At 43.3% G+C, this 13,925-nt stretch overlaps 1 protein-coding gene across 1 annotated transcript in view; it reads left to right on the top strand.

Moving 5' to 3' along the window:
- The window catches only part of celf6 (CUGBP Elav-like family member 6), an 818,340-nt gene that overhangs the window by 753,718 nt on the left and 50,697 nt on the right, over positions 1–13,925 (top strand). The gene's annotated exons all lie outside the window — the stretch shown is intronic.

Genomic DNA, 13,925 nt, shown 5'->3' with positions numbered 1-13,925 from the left:
GCACATGAAATCTGTTTGATAGAGATGTGCCATGGAAAATGCACCAGTTGGTGAAGAATGACAGTTAACTACCAAGTTTTGTATAAATTTAAAAATAGGCAGGTTGTCATTGATTGATCAAGGCCCAAGAATTAAGAGAAAATGGCTGTCTTTTTTTTTATTGAGTTGATACAGGTGCAATGGGTGTACATGATCTTTCTGAATGCAAAGAACAGAGCCTCATGTATTAATGTCTATAGTATCCGGTACATGTAGATACACCATACTGCGAGCCCAGTTGACAATCCTAAATTAGTTATCAGCATTGTTTTTTTACAATCTCAAGTTTGTTTAGCAAACATTGTCTAATCGCAGAATGGCATCAAATATTTGACATGGTAGTGGAAGGTTTTGAAATGTGAACAGTTTGGCTAGAGTCAGTACTTTGTCTCACTGTGGACAGCAGAAGGGACATACTGTCGACATACAGTCCTTGTGACATTCAGCCTACCTAGTTAGGATCACATCAACACTGAAATTCATATACCACATTACTCATCCATGTGACCAGCAAGACGCCTTTTTGACTTGTTATCCGTTCTGTTCATGTTGCTACTGCATAGTGGCAGCATGGAAATGCTAACGTCACATGTTGCTCAAACCTTTGAGTTGCCTTACCCTTCCAGGTTAAATTGACTCGTGATGGTCAAGTTCTGGTTTGCAGCAGAGAAATGCCCTGGCCAAATACTGAACCAGAACGTCAAGGAAAGGGACTTAATTTGACTGTTCCATTTCAAATGTGACTTGAATACAGGCTGGAGCCCATTAAGAAATGGAAGGAAATTCTTAACATGCAGCTGATGTAATACATCAGTTACATATTGGAATTATGCAAAGGGCAGGAGGTTAAATATCATTCCATCGAACACACCATTCTCACGGAATCCATGCTGAAATGTTTTGTAGTCTTTATAAATACCTCCAGCTAATTTGGATCAAAGGAATTTCCCTGATACTTTCTGTCTGCTGATTCAAGCTAGTCAATCCCACAAGCAGTTAGCTTTGACTTTGTAGGATTGACATAACTATCCAACCGAGAAAGAACCTGCTCGAGAATGTTACCTTCCTACAAATAGCCTGTGAACTTTCTCCCAGTGGAGACAATCCATAGGATCCTTACCGTGTGGGAGCAGACCATTTGGCCAATGGATTCCACACCGACCCTCTAGAGACCATCCCATCCAAACCCAACCCTACTCCTGTAACCCTGCATTTCCTATGGCGAATCCATCTAGCCTAAACATCCCTGGACATTATGGGCAATTAAGCATGGCCAATCCCCCTAACCTGTTCATCTTTGGAGTGTGGGAGGAAACTGGAGCACATGGAGGAAACCCATACAGACCTGGGGAGGATGTACAAACTCCACGCAGACAGTTGTCCAAGGGTGGAATTGAACCCAAGTCTTGGTGCTGTGAGGCAGCAGTGCTAAACACTGGGCCCCCCAAGTTTGAGATGTATTATCTGAGGGTTCCTAATATTTTTGAAATTTCAGTGAAAAGGTCTTATTTTTATATTTTTGAATTCCTCCTGCTTTTTAAAATGTGGATATCAACCCTCTGTTTCAATTTATCTTACTTTGGTGTAATGTTACATCGTTTAACATTATTCCTTAATTACTTGGTTAAGGTCAGTTAGGTTAGGATTACTCCATGTAAATTTCTTTACAAAGTTGAACTTTTATCCAGTAAATTTATTTGAGAAATTTTATGCAGTTATATGAATATCTCTTTTATCCCTTATTCTTTCAGTCTAAAAACGATCTTTTGTTAAAGGTTTATCAGTAAAGGTGTTTTTTTTCTCTCAGTGCCTATGAGTGTTGTCTTATCCTGATTTCTAATGCAATCGTACGATAAGGATCTTTTCTAACTTTTATCAATTGGATGGCTCCAGTATTTCTCCTGTAATTAACATTTTAGTTACACTCTTAGGTATGATGTTGCCTTGTCTCTTTCCAGATCTTTGTCCCAATGACAGACCTTGATAAGATGGGCCGATGGGCTTAGGAGTGGCAGATGTAGTTTAACTTATATAAATGTGAGGTGTTCCATTTTGGTAAGGCAAATCAGGGCAGGACTTATATATTTAATAGTTCTGGGGAGTGTTGCCAAACGAAGAGACCTTGGGGTGAAGACCATAGTTCAGTGCAGTAGGCAGATGATGCTTATGTATGCATAATCTCCAAGGACGTACACCAGACCATCGTCAGCACCTTTATGGAGGCATATGAGAGCGTGCGTCTCACCTTGAATATCCACAAGACAAAAGTCCTTCGCCAACCTGGTCTGGCACTGTGGAGTAAACCCCTGATCATCAAGGTCCACGGGGAGGCCTTCGAGAACATTGACCACCTCCAGTACCTCGGCCAAAGCAGGTATCGATGAAAAGACCTAGCATCACCTCCAGTTTGCTAGCGCAGCCTTTATCCGCCTGTGAAAAGGGTGTTCGAGAACAGCAACATCAGATCTGACACCAAGCTGATGGTTTACAGACCTGTGGTGGTTCCCACCCTCCTATATGGCTCTGAGACATGGACTGTCTACATCAGGCACCTCAAGGCACTGGGACAGTACCACCAATGCTGCCTGCACAAGATCCTGTGAACCCACTGTGAAGAAAGATGTACAAACACCAGCGTCCTTGACCGAGCCAACATCCCCAGCATCGAGGCACTGACCACCCTTGATCGGCTACAAGGGACTGGGCACGTCATCCCCATGACTGACACTAGACTCCCCAAGCAATTGCTCTACTCCCAGCTGTAAAAATGCAGGCATGCCCCAGGTGGTCGGATGAAGCGTTTCAGTGATACTCTCAAGGTCTCACTGGCGAAATGCAGCATTCCCACAGACACCTGGGAATCACTTGCCCAGGGCCATCTAAAATGGAGGAGGAACATACAAGAAAGTGTTGTGCACCTCGAGACTTGCCATTGGGGAAAAAATGGAAGCCAGGAGAAAATAGCGACTGCCACACCAATGCCATACCCACCCCTTTCTGTAACCACCACCTATCTGTGACCACCATCTGCACCAAGTGTAACACAGCCTGTGGTAGCCTGAGAGTGGAAGAGAGTCATCCTCATCTGCAAGGGACCACCGACGATAAAGGTGGAGTCGCAGGTAGACAGGGGAGTGAAGGAGATATTTGATACGTTTGCCTTTATTGGCCATTGCATTGAATATAGGAGTTGGGAGGTCATGTTGCAGCTGTACATGACATTGGTTAGGCCACTTTTGGAATATTGCATTCAGTTCTGGACTCCCTGCTGTAGGAAGGATGTTGTTAAACTCAAAAGGGTTCAGAAAAGATTTACAAGGATGTTGCCAGGGTTGGAGGGTTTGAGTTATAGGGAAAGGCTCCATAGGCTGGGGTTATTTTCCCTGGAGTGTCAGAGGCTGAGGGGTGACCTTATAGAGGTTTGTAAGATCATGAGGAGCATGAATGAGGTGAATAGCCAAGGTCCTTTTCCAGGGTAGGGGAGTCCAAAACTAGAGGAAATAGGTTTAAGGTGAGAGGGGAAAGATTTAAAAGGGACCTGAGGGGCAACGTTTTCACACAGAGGGTGGTGCATGTATGGAATGAACTGCCAGAGGAAGTGGTGGAGGCTGGTACAATTACAACATTTAAAAGGCATCTGGATGGGTATATGAATGGGAAGGGTTTAGATGGATATGGGCCAAACACTGGTAAATGGGACTGATTAATTTAGGATTATCTGGTCGGCATGGACGAATTGGACTAAAGAGTCTGTTTCTGTGCTGTACAGCTCTCTGATAAAGTATACGAATAGTATATTTGTCTGGTCACCAAGTCCCGTTCTAAGTATATCTTCATTTTAAAGAGAACCTTCCCTGTCTTCCTTGCCAATGGTGTCTTTAATGTTTAGCTCTTAAGTGATTCTCTATTGTTAAACATATTTCTTTATTTTTTGCATGACTAATTAATTAATTTCTATCCTACCTAATTAACTTATTTCTCAATCAGACCTATACTACCAACCAGATGTTGTTACAAATGGCAACACTGTCCATTTGGTGTTGTTAAAACAACCAAACTGCATGGGGTTGCTCGGTCCATTGGTTCAGTGAATATAGATTCACACAACTGAGGTGGGTCAAGATGACCATGATCTGGTACTGCAATCCACAGCTTCCTTGAGTGGTATGTTATTGAATAGGCTGGCAATGTCAAAGTAGTACATGGGTACTGCATTGCTATTGATATCAAAGTCCTGTCAGGTCTTCACAAATGTGAAGGAATCCCTCATCACACATGTGAAAAATCTTCTCAAAATTGGTTATAGCAATCCGCCCAACCACTTGGCCAGACCACCACTAACAGGACGCAGTTGTCAAGTCAAAAAGACACTCTGCGCATCCCACAAATGAACGAATTTCAGTGCCGGTGCAATGCTAGGCTAGTACGCCGAAAGTCCCAAAGACAGGCGGGTTGTATCAAACAGTGTATCCCTTCAGCTGTTGCAACAAGCATATTACTGGTTATACTCAAACAGTCCTCACTTGTACAAACTCAAAGCGTAAAGTCCAGCTTTACAAGTAATACTGCAATTAGACAACAATTGCTAAATTATCCTGCGTGTGCAAAGGATTATGCTGACGAATATTTTAGGATAATCAGTCAGACTCACAATCTGATGCATTCATGCATTCCAGAAGACAGGTATATTAAAACACAGGGCCCTATTCATTGTCGACAGAAGGAACATATGCATGTGCTGCATTTTTCACCTGAACAAAGTAGGTGATAGCCCTCCTTTAGGTCGTTACTCAGGAGATTGCCCTGATCAATTGGAATCAAACCACCTGATTTAAAATTTAAACAAAGCTTGGAAGTTTACTGCCAGCCATCATTAACTGGTGCATTCTCCATGATAATGTTTCTACCAATCAGCGACCACTTGCCAAGCAACCAGCATTGACCTCTCAAGCAGAATGTATGTTACTTTCCCTTTGCTTTTATATTCTTGTGAATTGTCCTGATGAGTACCAGACAACTAGACAACAAACTGTTGTTCTTCAGCAAGACTCAAGTTCTGCATTACCAAATTAATACTTGTATATTCACTTTGTTAAATTGACAGGCTGGGGAGAGGTATGGCAGCCTCTTTATCAGGGAAATTCCTAGATTTGTCATAAAAATTGAAGGGATTGTTGACCTTGTTACATTTAATGAGCATCACCAGTAGTGTGCACAAGTACTGTGACTCCCCATCTCTCTTCCATATGCTTTTGATTTTGGTTGGAGTCTTGTCAAATCACCATTTTAAAAACTTAGCTTGTTTGGTGAAGTGATTAGATCAGGCCTGATCTGGAACCAAATTCTATTTTCCTACCTTTGCTCCTTCCCTTTGATATCCTAACCCAATGTCAGTCTTGAACTCTTTAAGTAGTTTTGGAGTAGAGTGTTCCAGATTTCTACTGCCCTCTGTGTGATACAATGTAGGATTAACACCAGTGTGCTTGATCTCCTTTCAGATTGCCAAGTGGGGAGGCAATGACCTAGTGGTATTATTGCTAGTGTATTAATCCAGAGACTCAGGTAATGTTCTGGGGATCCAGGTTCAAATCCCGCCACGGCAGCTAGTGAAATTTGAATTCAGTAAAAAACAAATCTGAAATTAACGATGACCATGAAGCCATTGTTGATTGCTGTAAAAAAACCCACCTAGTTCAATAATGTCCTTCAAGGAAGGAAACTGCCATCCTTACCTGGTCTGGCCTACATGTGACTCCAGATCCACACCAATGTGAATGATTTAACAATTGGGGATGGGTATCAAATGCTGGCCTAGCCAGCAACACCCACATCCCATGAATGAACAAAAAGAAGTATTATTAATAGTTAAGAGACAGTAAGAACTGCAGATGCTGGAGTCAGAGATAACACAGTGTGGAGCGGGAGGAACACAGCAGACCAGGCAGCATCAGAAGAGCAAGAAAGTTGACTTCTTCAGAAAATGGTTAACTGAATCCAGACTTGCAGGGGAGTCAATTTAAGCAGATGCTGCAGTGCATTGATTACCTCTCAGTTCTAAATTGGTAAGACTCCCCTGCAGGTTATGCCTCCCTTACTGGCTGACATTCCTTCATTCCCCAATGCATGGAAACAAAGGGCAAGGAAAGACAATCCTTGAAATATCTTCATTTGCCCTGGTTGCTTTAGGAATTTGCTAGCTCATTGGATGGATAAATCTGAATTCAGTACACTAGTTAACATGAACAGCCCGAGTGAGGTGAGAGTGAGTGGGGACCATGGAAGTAGACATTTCATAAAGTCAACCAAGACTTCCAGTGAGGTGAGGGAGGTTCATTGTTCCATCTCATGGTCTGGAAGGTATTGTGGTGGAACTGATGAGTCACCCGACCTGTCCCTTGTATGTCCCGCTAATTTCTGAATGAGTTGATGGGAGATGGTTCACTCTACCAGATCAGGTGGGGAAGTGATCCTATGTGGGTGGTTGCTGACAATTCAGCTTGTCTTCCTGTAATCTCTTACCACCCAAGATAAGTAGTTCAGCACTAGGTAAATGTTTAATATGGTGCAATAATAATGATCGGTTACAAAGCACTGACAATTCGCATTTATATAGCAACTTTTAAGCTGTTGAAATGACTCGAGATACTTTAGAAGAATGTTACCAGAGAAAATGTGAACCCTGAGTCACTGTTTATCTGAATAAAGAATGAAAGGAAAACGAGAGCAAATGGATGAAATCCAGCCTCAGATTGCAGCAGAAATAGCATCTGGTGTAGTTATATCTTTTTTCAATTGTCATTACATTTCTCTCCCTCCAATCTACTCCCCTCCTCATGAGGTCACTCATATTATAGATGTTTTTCAGGCACTTGCTAACTCCTCTTATTGCAGAATACCTACAGTGCAGAAAGAAACCATTCAGCCCATCGAGTCTGCACTGACCCTCCAAAGAGTATCCCATCCACACCCAACCTCCAACCCTGTCACCAGAACCCTGCATTTACTATGGCTAATCCATCTAGCCTACACATCCCCGGACTCAATGGAGCAATTTCCCTTGGCCAATCCACCACCCTGCACACCTTTGGACCATGGGAGGAAACCAGATCTCTCAGTGGAAACCCATGCAGACACAGGGAGAATGTGCAACCTCCACATAGTCACCCAAAGCTGGAATTGAACATGGCCTACTGGCGCTGTGAGACAACAGTGTTATCCGCTGAGCACCCACTCCCCCTTAGTGTATCTCACAAGTCATTAATCTTCATGCATAAGCCCTACTGGGGAGCATTGACAAAGCTTTCAATCAGCAGCATCAAAAGACCAGCCTGATTCTTTCTTCAGTGGATTTGCCTGTGGGTTTGCTATCCAACAGGGGCGTGCCATATTGACAACTGGCAGTATTGACCCTGACTGATCTTATGAACTTCCAGAGCTCAGCAACGACTGTCTTCACTTTGCAGCAGCAAGCCTGAGTTCTAACGAATCAATGCTGGCCACTTCACTGATCGAATGTGTCACTGGAAAGAAGCCAGAGAGATTTGTGGTGGAGTTTTAGGAACTGACATGAGGGAGGAGATAATCACCTTTAAACCAGGCTGATTGCAGTGATTCCTGTAGCCTGTCATTTACCACAGGAGAATCAGCTTCTTTCTCATTGTGAAGTACTTCAAAATGTAGCCGTAATGGCACAGAAAGATGTTCGCTTGTTCACTCTGTCTCAAGGCAATGATTACTTCATCCTCTGAAGAGCTCAGTGTTGCAGTTACCAGGTCCCCAACATTTGAATGAAAGTTGAATGTATAATTTCTGGCAGGACAAGATCTCAGGCTTTATGATGTTAGTGCGTCATAGTCTTTTGTTCCCTTGCCAATGACTGGGTCTTAAGTGAGCAAGACAAATTGGAACAATGAGAACCACTTCCTCACTTGAACTGTCCTGTAGTGAACTGTGTCTACAATTCCTGCCCGCAAGGATAATGTTGGGGGAGTTAGATACTTGATCTAACCAGGGACAGAAGAATGTTTAATCCTGGAAATCTGAGCCCTTAATTTCAAGCTCAAAACCAGAAATTGCTGGAAAAACTCTGCAGATCTGGCAGCATCTGTGGAGAGAAAGCAGATTTAACATTTCAGGGTCTTGTTCTGAAGAAGGGTCACTGGACCCAAAACATTAACTTTGCTTTCTCTCCCCAGATGTTGCCAGAAGTTTTCCAGCATTTTCTGATTTTATTTCTGTTTTCCAGCATCTGCAGTTCTTCGGTTTTCCCTTAATTTAAAGAATGTAGCCAACTGTATAGAGCACAGTGGGGCTAGTTTTTAAATGGTTATGTACTGTTTTATTTGATACTTTTGATTTTAGAATAATGAATCCACTAATTGTAGTATGTCCTGAAATTTTGCAAGGGTTTTGCTGGAGAGCGTGGTTGGGTCTGTGACAGAGATCAGGGATGTGGTTAACAATGTCCCTAGACCTTATCTCCAACCTGGTGTTTGACCCTGGGATCTTGGACTCAAGAGTTGCTGCATGTACGTGGTCTAACCTCTCAATGGTTTGGACATTGCTTTCAGTTTGCAGGATGATCAATTCTCCAATGCCAAAACACTTCATATTGCCTGTCACTCCCAATCCAAGTAATGCCAGGGTAATGTCCCTCATTCAAACAATATCAGTGCAACCAAATCTGACTGGGCATATTCCTAGAGGCTTCTTCATGTGACTTCCTGCCTTCAAGCTGCTTTCTGACTTTTATTTGTCTAACATTGAGTTCTCACACTAGTCGGTAATGAATAGACTCTGCTAACAAGTTTAGTCAAGTCTTTAACTGCTGGCCAAACAAATTTCTCCCTCATCCCCAAATTTTCTGATAACTCACAAATGAAAGTATTCAAAGAAAATTAAAAATAAACGATTCTCATGCCCCAGGTTTTGGTTTGCAACCAGAACATTCCTGGAGGGTAGGTGACTCGAAGTGATCTGATAATTGTTCAGAATTTCAACTTAGATAGAAAGGAGCAGAAACCAAGACAGTTACTGAAAGCAGGTTCTAAAATGAATTTTTGAACCCTTTGTCCCCCAAGTTACTGCACTGTCACTTCCTCATGAGAAAGAATGGACCTCTCAAATTTCAAATCAAACGTTGGTCTTGCTTTTTGTGAACCTTCTTTGCAGTGGTAACTTTGTACTCCTCGTTCTGTACAATCATTCTATGATCTGCCTGTACTGCACGCAAAACAAAACTTTTCACCGTACTTAGGTACGGGACAATAGTAAGTCAAATCAAATCCATCCTGTTGCTAGGAATTTTGAGGAATCTGCCATGTTAAAACATGCATTCTGTAGGACGCCCTCCTAATGAATGTCTGTAGATACGTCTCCCATCGCACAGCCCCCTCCAGCATTTTGTCGGATGCTAAGATTAGCAGCACCTGGTCAGGAGGAAAAATGAGTGGAGCAAAAGTGACAGCATAATCCTGAAGGGGTGAATGGACGTTTCTTACTCTGAAATCTTCCAGTGCCACAGAAGTTCTAGGATTGAGCTCTCTACTTTTAGCGATTTAGCATTTTTTTTTTATTATTTCATGGGATGTGGGCGTCACTGGTAATGCCAGTGGTAGTTATCCATTCTGAATTGTCCTTGAACTGAGCGGCTTCCTAAGACCACTTTAGAGGGCAGTTAAGAGTCAACCACATCACTATGGGTCTGGAGTTACATGCAGGCCAGACCAAGTAAGGACAGCAGATTTCCTTCCCTAAAGGACATTAGATGGCTGTTCACAATAATCAATAATAGCCCCGTGGTTTTTATTACTGAGACTAGCTTACTGTCTCAAATTTTATGTATTAAATCTAGAGTTTACTACTTGCCGTGGTAGAATTTGAACCCTTCCTGCTCGCGCATTAGGAGTATTGGGAAATGACGTTATCCCTGTGCTACTGTCTCCCTGCTGATGACAGTGGCAGAAATCAACCCATTCCAAACAGCCTCCAAGACCCTGGAACTCCAAGAAGGTATAAAAGTCACACTGGGTTCCCATTGAGCTCCCTGTTCTGAGTGAAAACGTATGTGGGCATCTGAGGAGATGCAGAATCTGCTTTGACACTGCATTAATTCCCCTTTGACAAGGACACCCGAGTTTAATGGTTGACTGAGACTCATTCCATGGGTGGGAAGGGGGGATGAGTGTGGCTTGCCTGTGAAGAACTGAATGAGACACAGGGTGAGCTGCTAGTCCCTATCTGGAACTGTGTCCTTGCAGCAACAAAGATACTCAGCTCCCATGGAGCAAACAGTTAAGGAAATGCAAGATAGGGAGAAATGATTGGAAGATTTCGCTGATAGGTTTGGATAGAGATGGGTAAGAGAGGGTGTGTAGAATATAAATATTTTCCTAGGTCTGTTGAGTTAAAGAGTTTGATGTATTATTCATGGCATGTCAGGAGGGGCAGCACAGTGACTCAGTGCTCAGCACTGCTGCTTCACAGTGCCAGGGACCTGGGCTCGATTCCAACCTCAAGCAAATGTCTGTGTAACAATTGCACATTATCTGCCTGGGTTTCCTCCGGGTGCTTCAGTTTCCTCTCTCAGTCCAAAGATGTGCAGGTTAGGTGGGGATTGGCCATGGGAACTGCAGGGTTATGGGGGTGGGCTGCTCTTCGGAGGGTCGGTGTTGACTCGATGGGCTGAATGGCCTGCTTCCACACTGTAGGGATTCTAATGATATGATTCTATGAGGGAGGGGAAGACGAAAAATAACGAGCAAGATTTTATCTTAATGGGAAACGAAGTTAGCATCGAAGTTGTGGCAGTGAGGACAGCATTTCCAGACAGGTGGGTCGAACAGATTGTAAGCTAAGTTCTGCGCAGCCTTCTGCAAAGCCAGTTCCCAGTGCAATACTTGACAAGTCCAACTCCAGTCCGTGTCAGACAGTCTGACTGAACAAGAGGGGCTATGGCCAGCTGGATTGGAGATTCAATTCCCTCATGATTTTGATTTAGAATAAAATGAAGAAAAATGCTCCTTCCCGTGAATAAGTGTCACATCACAACGGTGAAGAAAAGTGCACTGTAACCAAAGCAATCTGTTGCATTGTGAATCCATTTGACACTTCCGCTGCTTGGAGCCAGGCAGATTTGGCACTCTCTACCGAATAATTATGTGGCAGAAGTGGCATCGACTAGGCCTTGTACCATGATTTATTTTTCAACAAAATAAATAGAAATTAAAAATTCCCGATCATTTGGCAGACTGCATGCACAAACGCACAAACGCACATACACACACACATGCGCACACACAAACATATGCACAGACACACGCACACATGCACAGACACAACCACATACATACACACAACCACACACACATAAACACACACACACTCTCTCTCTCTCACACACACACACACACACATTTACTTTTCAATCAGGAATGAAAATCAATAATAACAAGTACCTGCATTATTTACAAAGTGTTAAGAATATCCCAAGTCTTATAGGAGCATTGGAACAAGAACAAGCCCTCAATTGATTGACGTTGACCTGTATCTTACCTATGGGCGGCACGGTGGCTTAGTGGTTAACACTGCTGCCTCACAGCACCAGCGACCTGGGTTTGATTCCAGCCTTGGATGACTGTCTATGTGAAGTTTGCACATTCTCCCTGTGTCTGTGTGTGTTTCCTCCTACAGTCACAAAGAGAAGTGGTGGATGTGGGCACAGTTACAATGATTAAAAGATACTTAGATAAGTACATGAATAAGAAATATTTGAAGGGAACTGGTTTAGTTTGGGATTATGTTTGGCATGGATCGGTTGGACTGAAGGGTTTATTTCCATGCTGTATGAATCTATGTGCAGGTTAGGTGGATTGGCCATGCTACATTACCCATAGTGTCCAGGGATGTGCGGGCTGGGTGGATTAGCCATGGTAAATGCAGGGTTATGGGGTTTAGGTTTGGGTGATATGCTCTTCAGAGGGCCAGTGCAAACTCAATGGGCTGAACGGCCTCTTTCAGCACCATGGGGATACTACGATTAAGTTCATCTACACACAGTGCTGACCCTATCTCAATTCCAAATTTTCACAATTGATCCCTAGTCTCAACAGCATTTTGAGTAGGGAAGTTCTGGATTTCCATTGTCTTTCATGTGAAGAAGAGCTTCCTGCTATCAGCCCTGAATGGCCTCACTTTGATTCAAGTTGGGTCTTATTTGGCCCTGCAGTTATGCCCTCTGTAGACTAGCTGCCTAAAAACCAGAGTGGTCCAAAAAAAAGCTGGACATTTTTTGAATGTGCCAGGCATCAATCCTTTTATTTTAGTCACCTTGTCTTATGAGGAAAGGTTGGACAGAATGATCTTTGCTTCACTGAGGTTTGGAAAAGTGAGAGATAACTGTTTTGAAGTCTATCAGACCCTAAACCTAAGGTGGACATGAAAAGGATGCTGCCTCTTGTGGGTGAATCCAGAACCAAGGGAATCTGTGATAAAAGTGGATGTTGCCCTTTTAGGATAGAGATGGGAGAACGTTTATTTCAGAGGGTTGTATGACTTTGGAACTCAGCCTCAAGGAGGTGATAGTGATGGGATCATTGAGTATTTTTAAGGCAGAGGTAAGTAGATTTTTTTTGGATGTGAAATCAAAGGATATTGGGGGTGGGGGGATGTAGATGGGAAAATGGAATTTGGAATGACAACAGATCAGCAATGATCCTATTGAATGGAGGAGCAGGCTGAATGCTCTACTCTTGCTCCTAACTCATATGTCCACATGAGGTTGCCTGGACAATTTGGTGCTGCATGGCTTTTGGACCCCGTATCCAAGGAAGGACGTGAGCACCTTGGAGGTAGGGGCCAAAGGAGGTTTACAAAAATGATCCTGAGGATGAAGAGCTTGTTATATGAGGAGTGGTTGAGGACTCTGGATCTGTACTCAATGGAGTCTGGAAGGATGAAAGGGGATCTCACTCAAACTTACAGAATACTGAGAGGCCTGGATAGAGTGGACGTCGAGAAGACTTTCAAAAAGCAGGAGAGATTAGGACCCGAGGGCACAACCTCAGAGTGAATGGACAATCCTTTAGAACTGAGATGAGGGGGAATTTCTTCAGCCAGAGGGTGGTGAATCTGTGGAACTCTGTGCCACAGAAGGCTGTGGTGATTAAGTCATTGTGTCTATATAGTACAGAGATAGATAGGTACTTGATTGGGTAAGGGGATCAAGGATTACAGGGAGAAGGCAGGAGATTGGGGTTCAGAAACATATCAGCTATGATTGAATGGCAGAGCAGACTCAATGGGCCAAATGGCCCAATCCTGCCCCTATATCTTATGGTCTTATTGTCTGAAATTGTCTGATTTGCAATTTGTGTGCCGGTCTATTTCTCTGGTCCAAGTGACCCTTGATTCCATTCGATCCAAAGTGGTAGAGCAAAAGTTCCAGCCGGATTCAAAATCTGGCATCTCCTCAGCTCCAAGGCTGCTGGTCTCGTGAGTGTATTCCTGCAATAGCACTGTCCTAATCCAGAGCAAAAATAGTGTCTGATTAGACGTGGGATGCTCAAGGGTTAATTCTCTGCTCTTGCACTCTCCACACTCACTTGAAATGCAGAACAGAGAACTGGCCTAACCCTCTCTTGGGCCTGTGCACTGTTCCAGACCAGGTCTGGGTGTGGGATGGGCCTTCAACCATAGATTGCTACTTTCACTAAGTAAATAGATAATCTGTGTCAGTTCCTGCCAATCAGAGAGAGAAAAAAGATGAACTGCAATGTCAAATAATTCTTTCCTTTTCTCCCCCTGTTTAGGTTCTCCTGCTCCATGCTCCATTCCCCAATTAAGAGTGCAGCCAGGTAACCTGCACCCAGACCTCTGTCAGTGTTACT

Source organism: Rhincodon typus, chromosome 36 (genome assembly GCF_021869965.1).
Source record: "Rhincodon typus isolate 14 chromosome 36, sRhiTyp1.1, whole genome shotgun sequence".
Classification (NCBI taxonomy): Eukaryota; Metazoa; Chordata; class Chondrichthyes; order Orectolobiformes; family Rhincodontidae; genus Rhincodon; species Rhincodon typus.
This window is presented reverse-complemented; position numbering and strand designations above follow the sequence as displayed.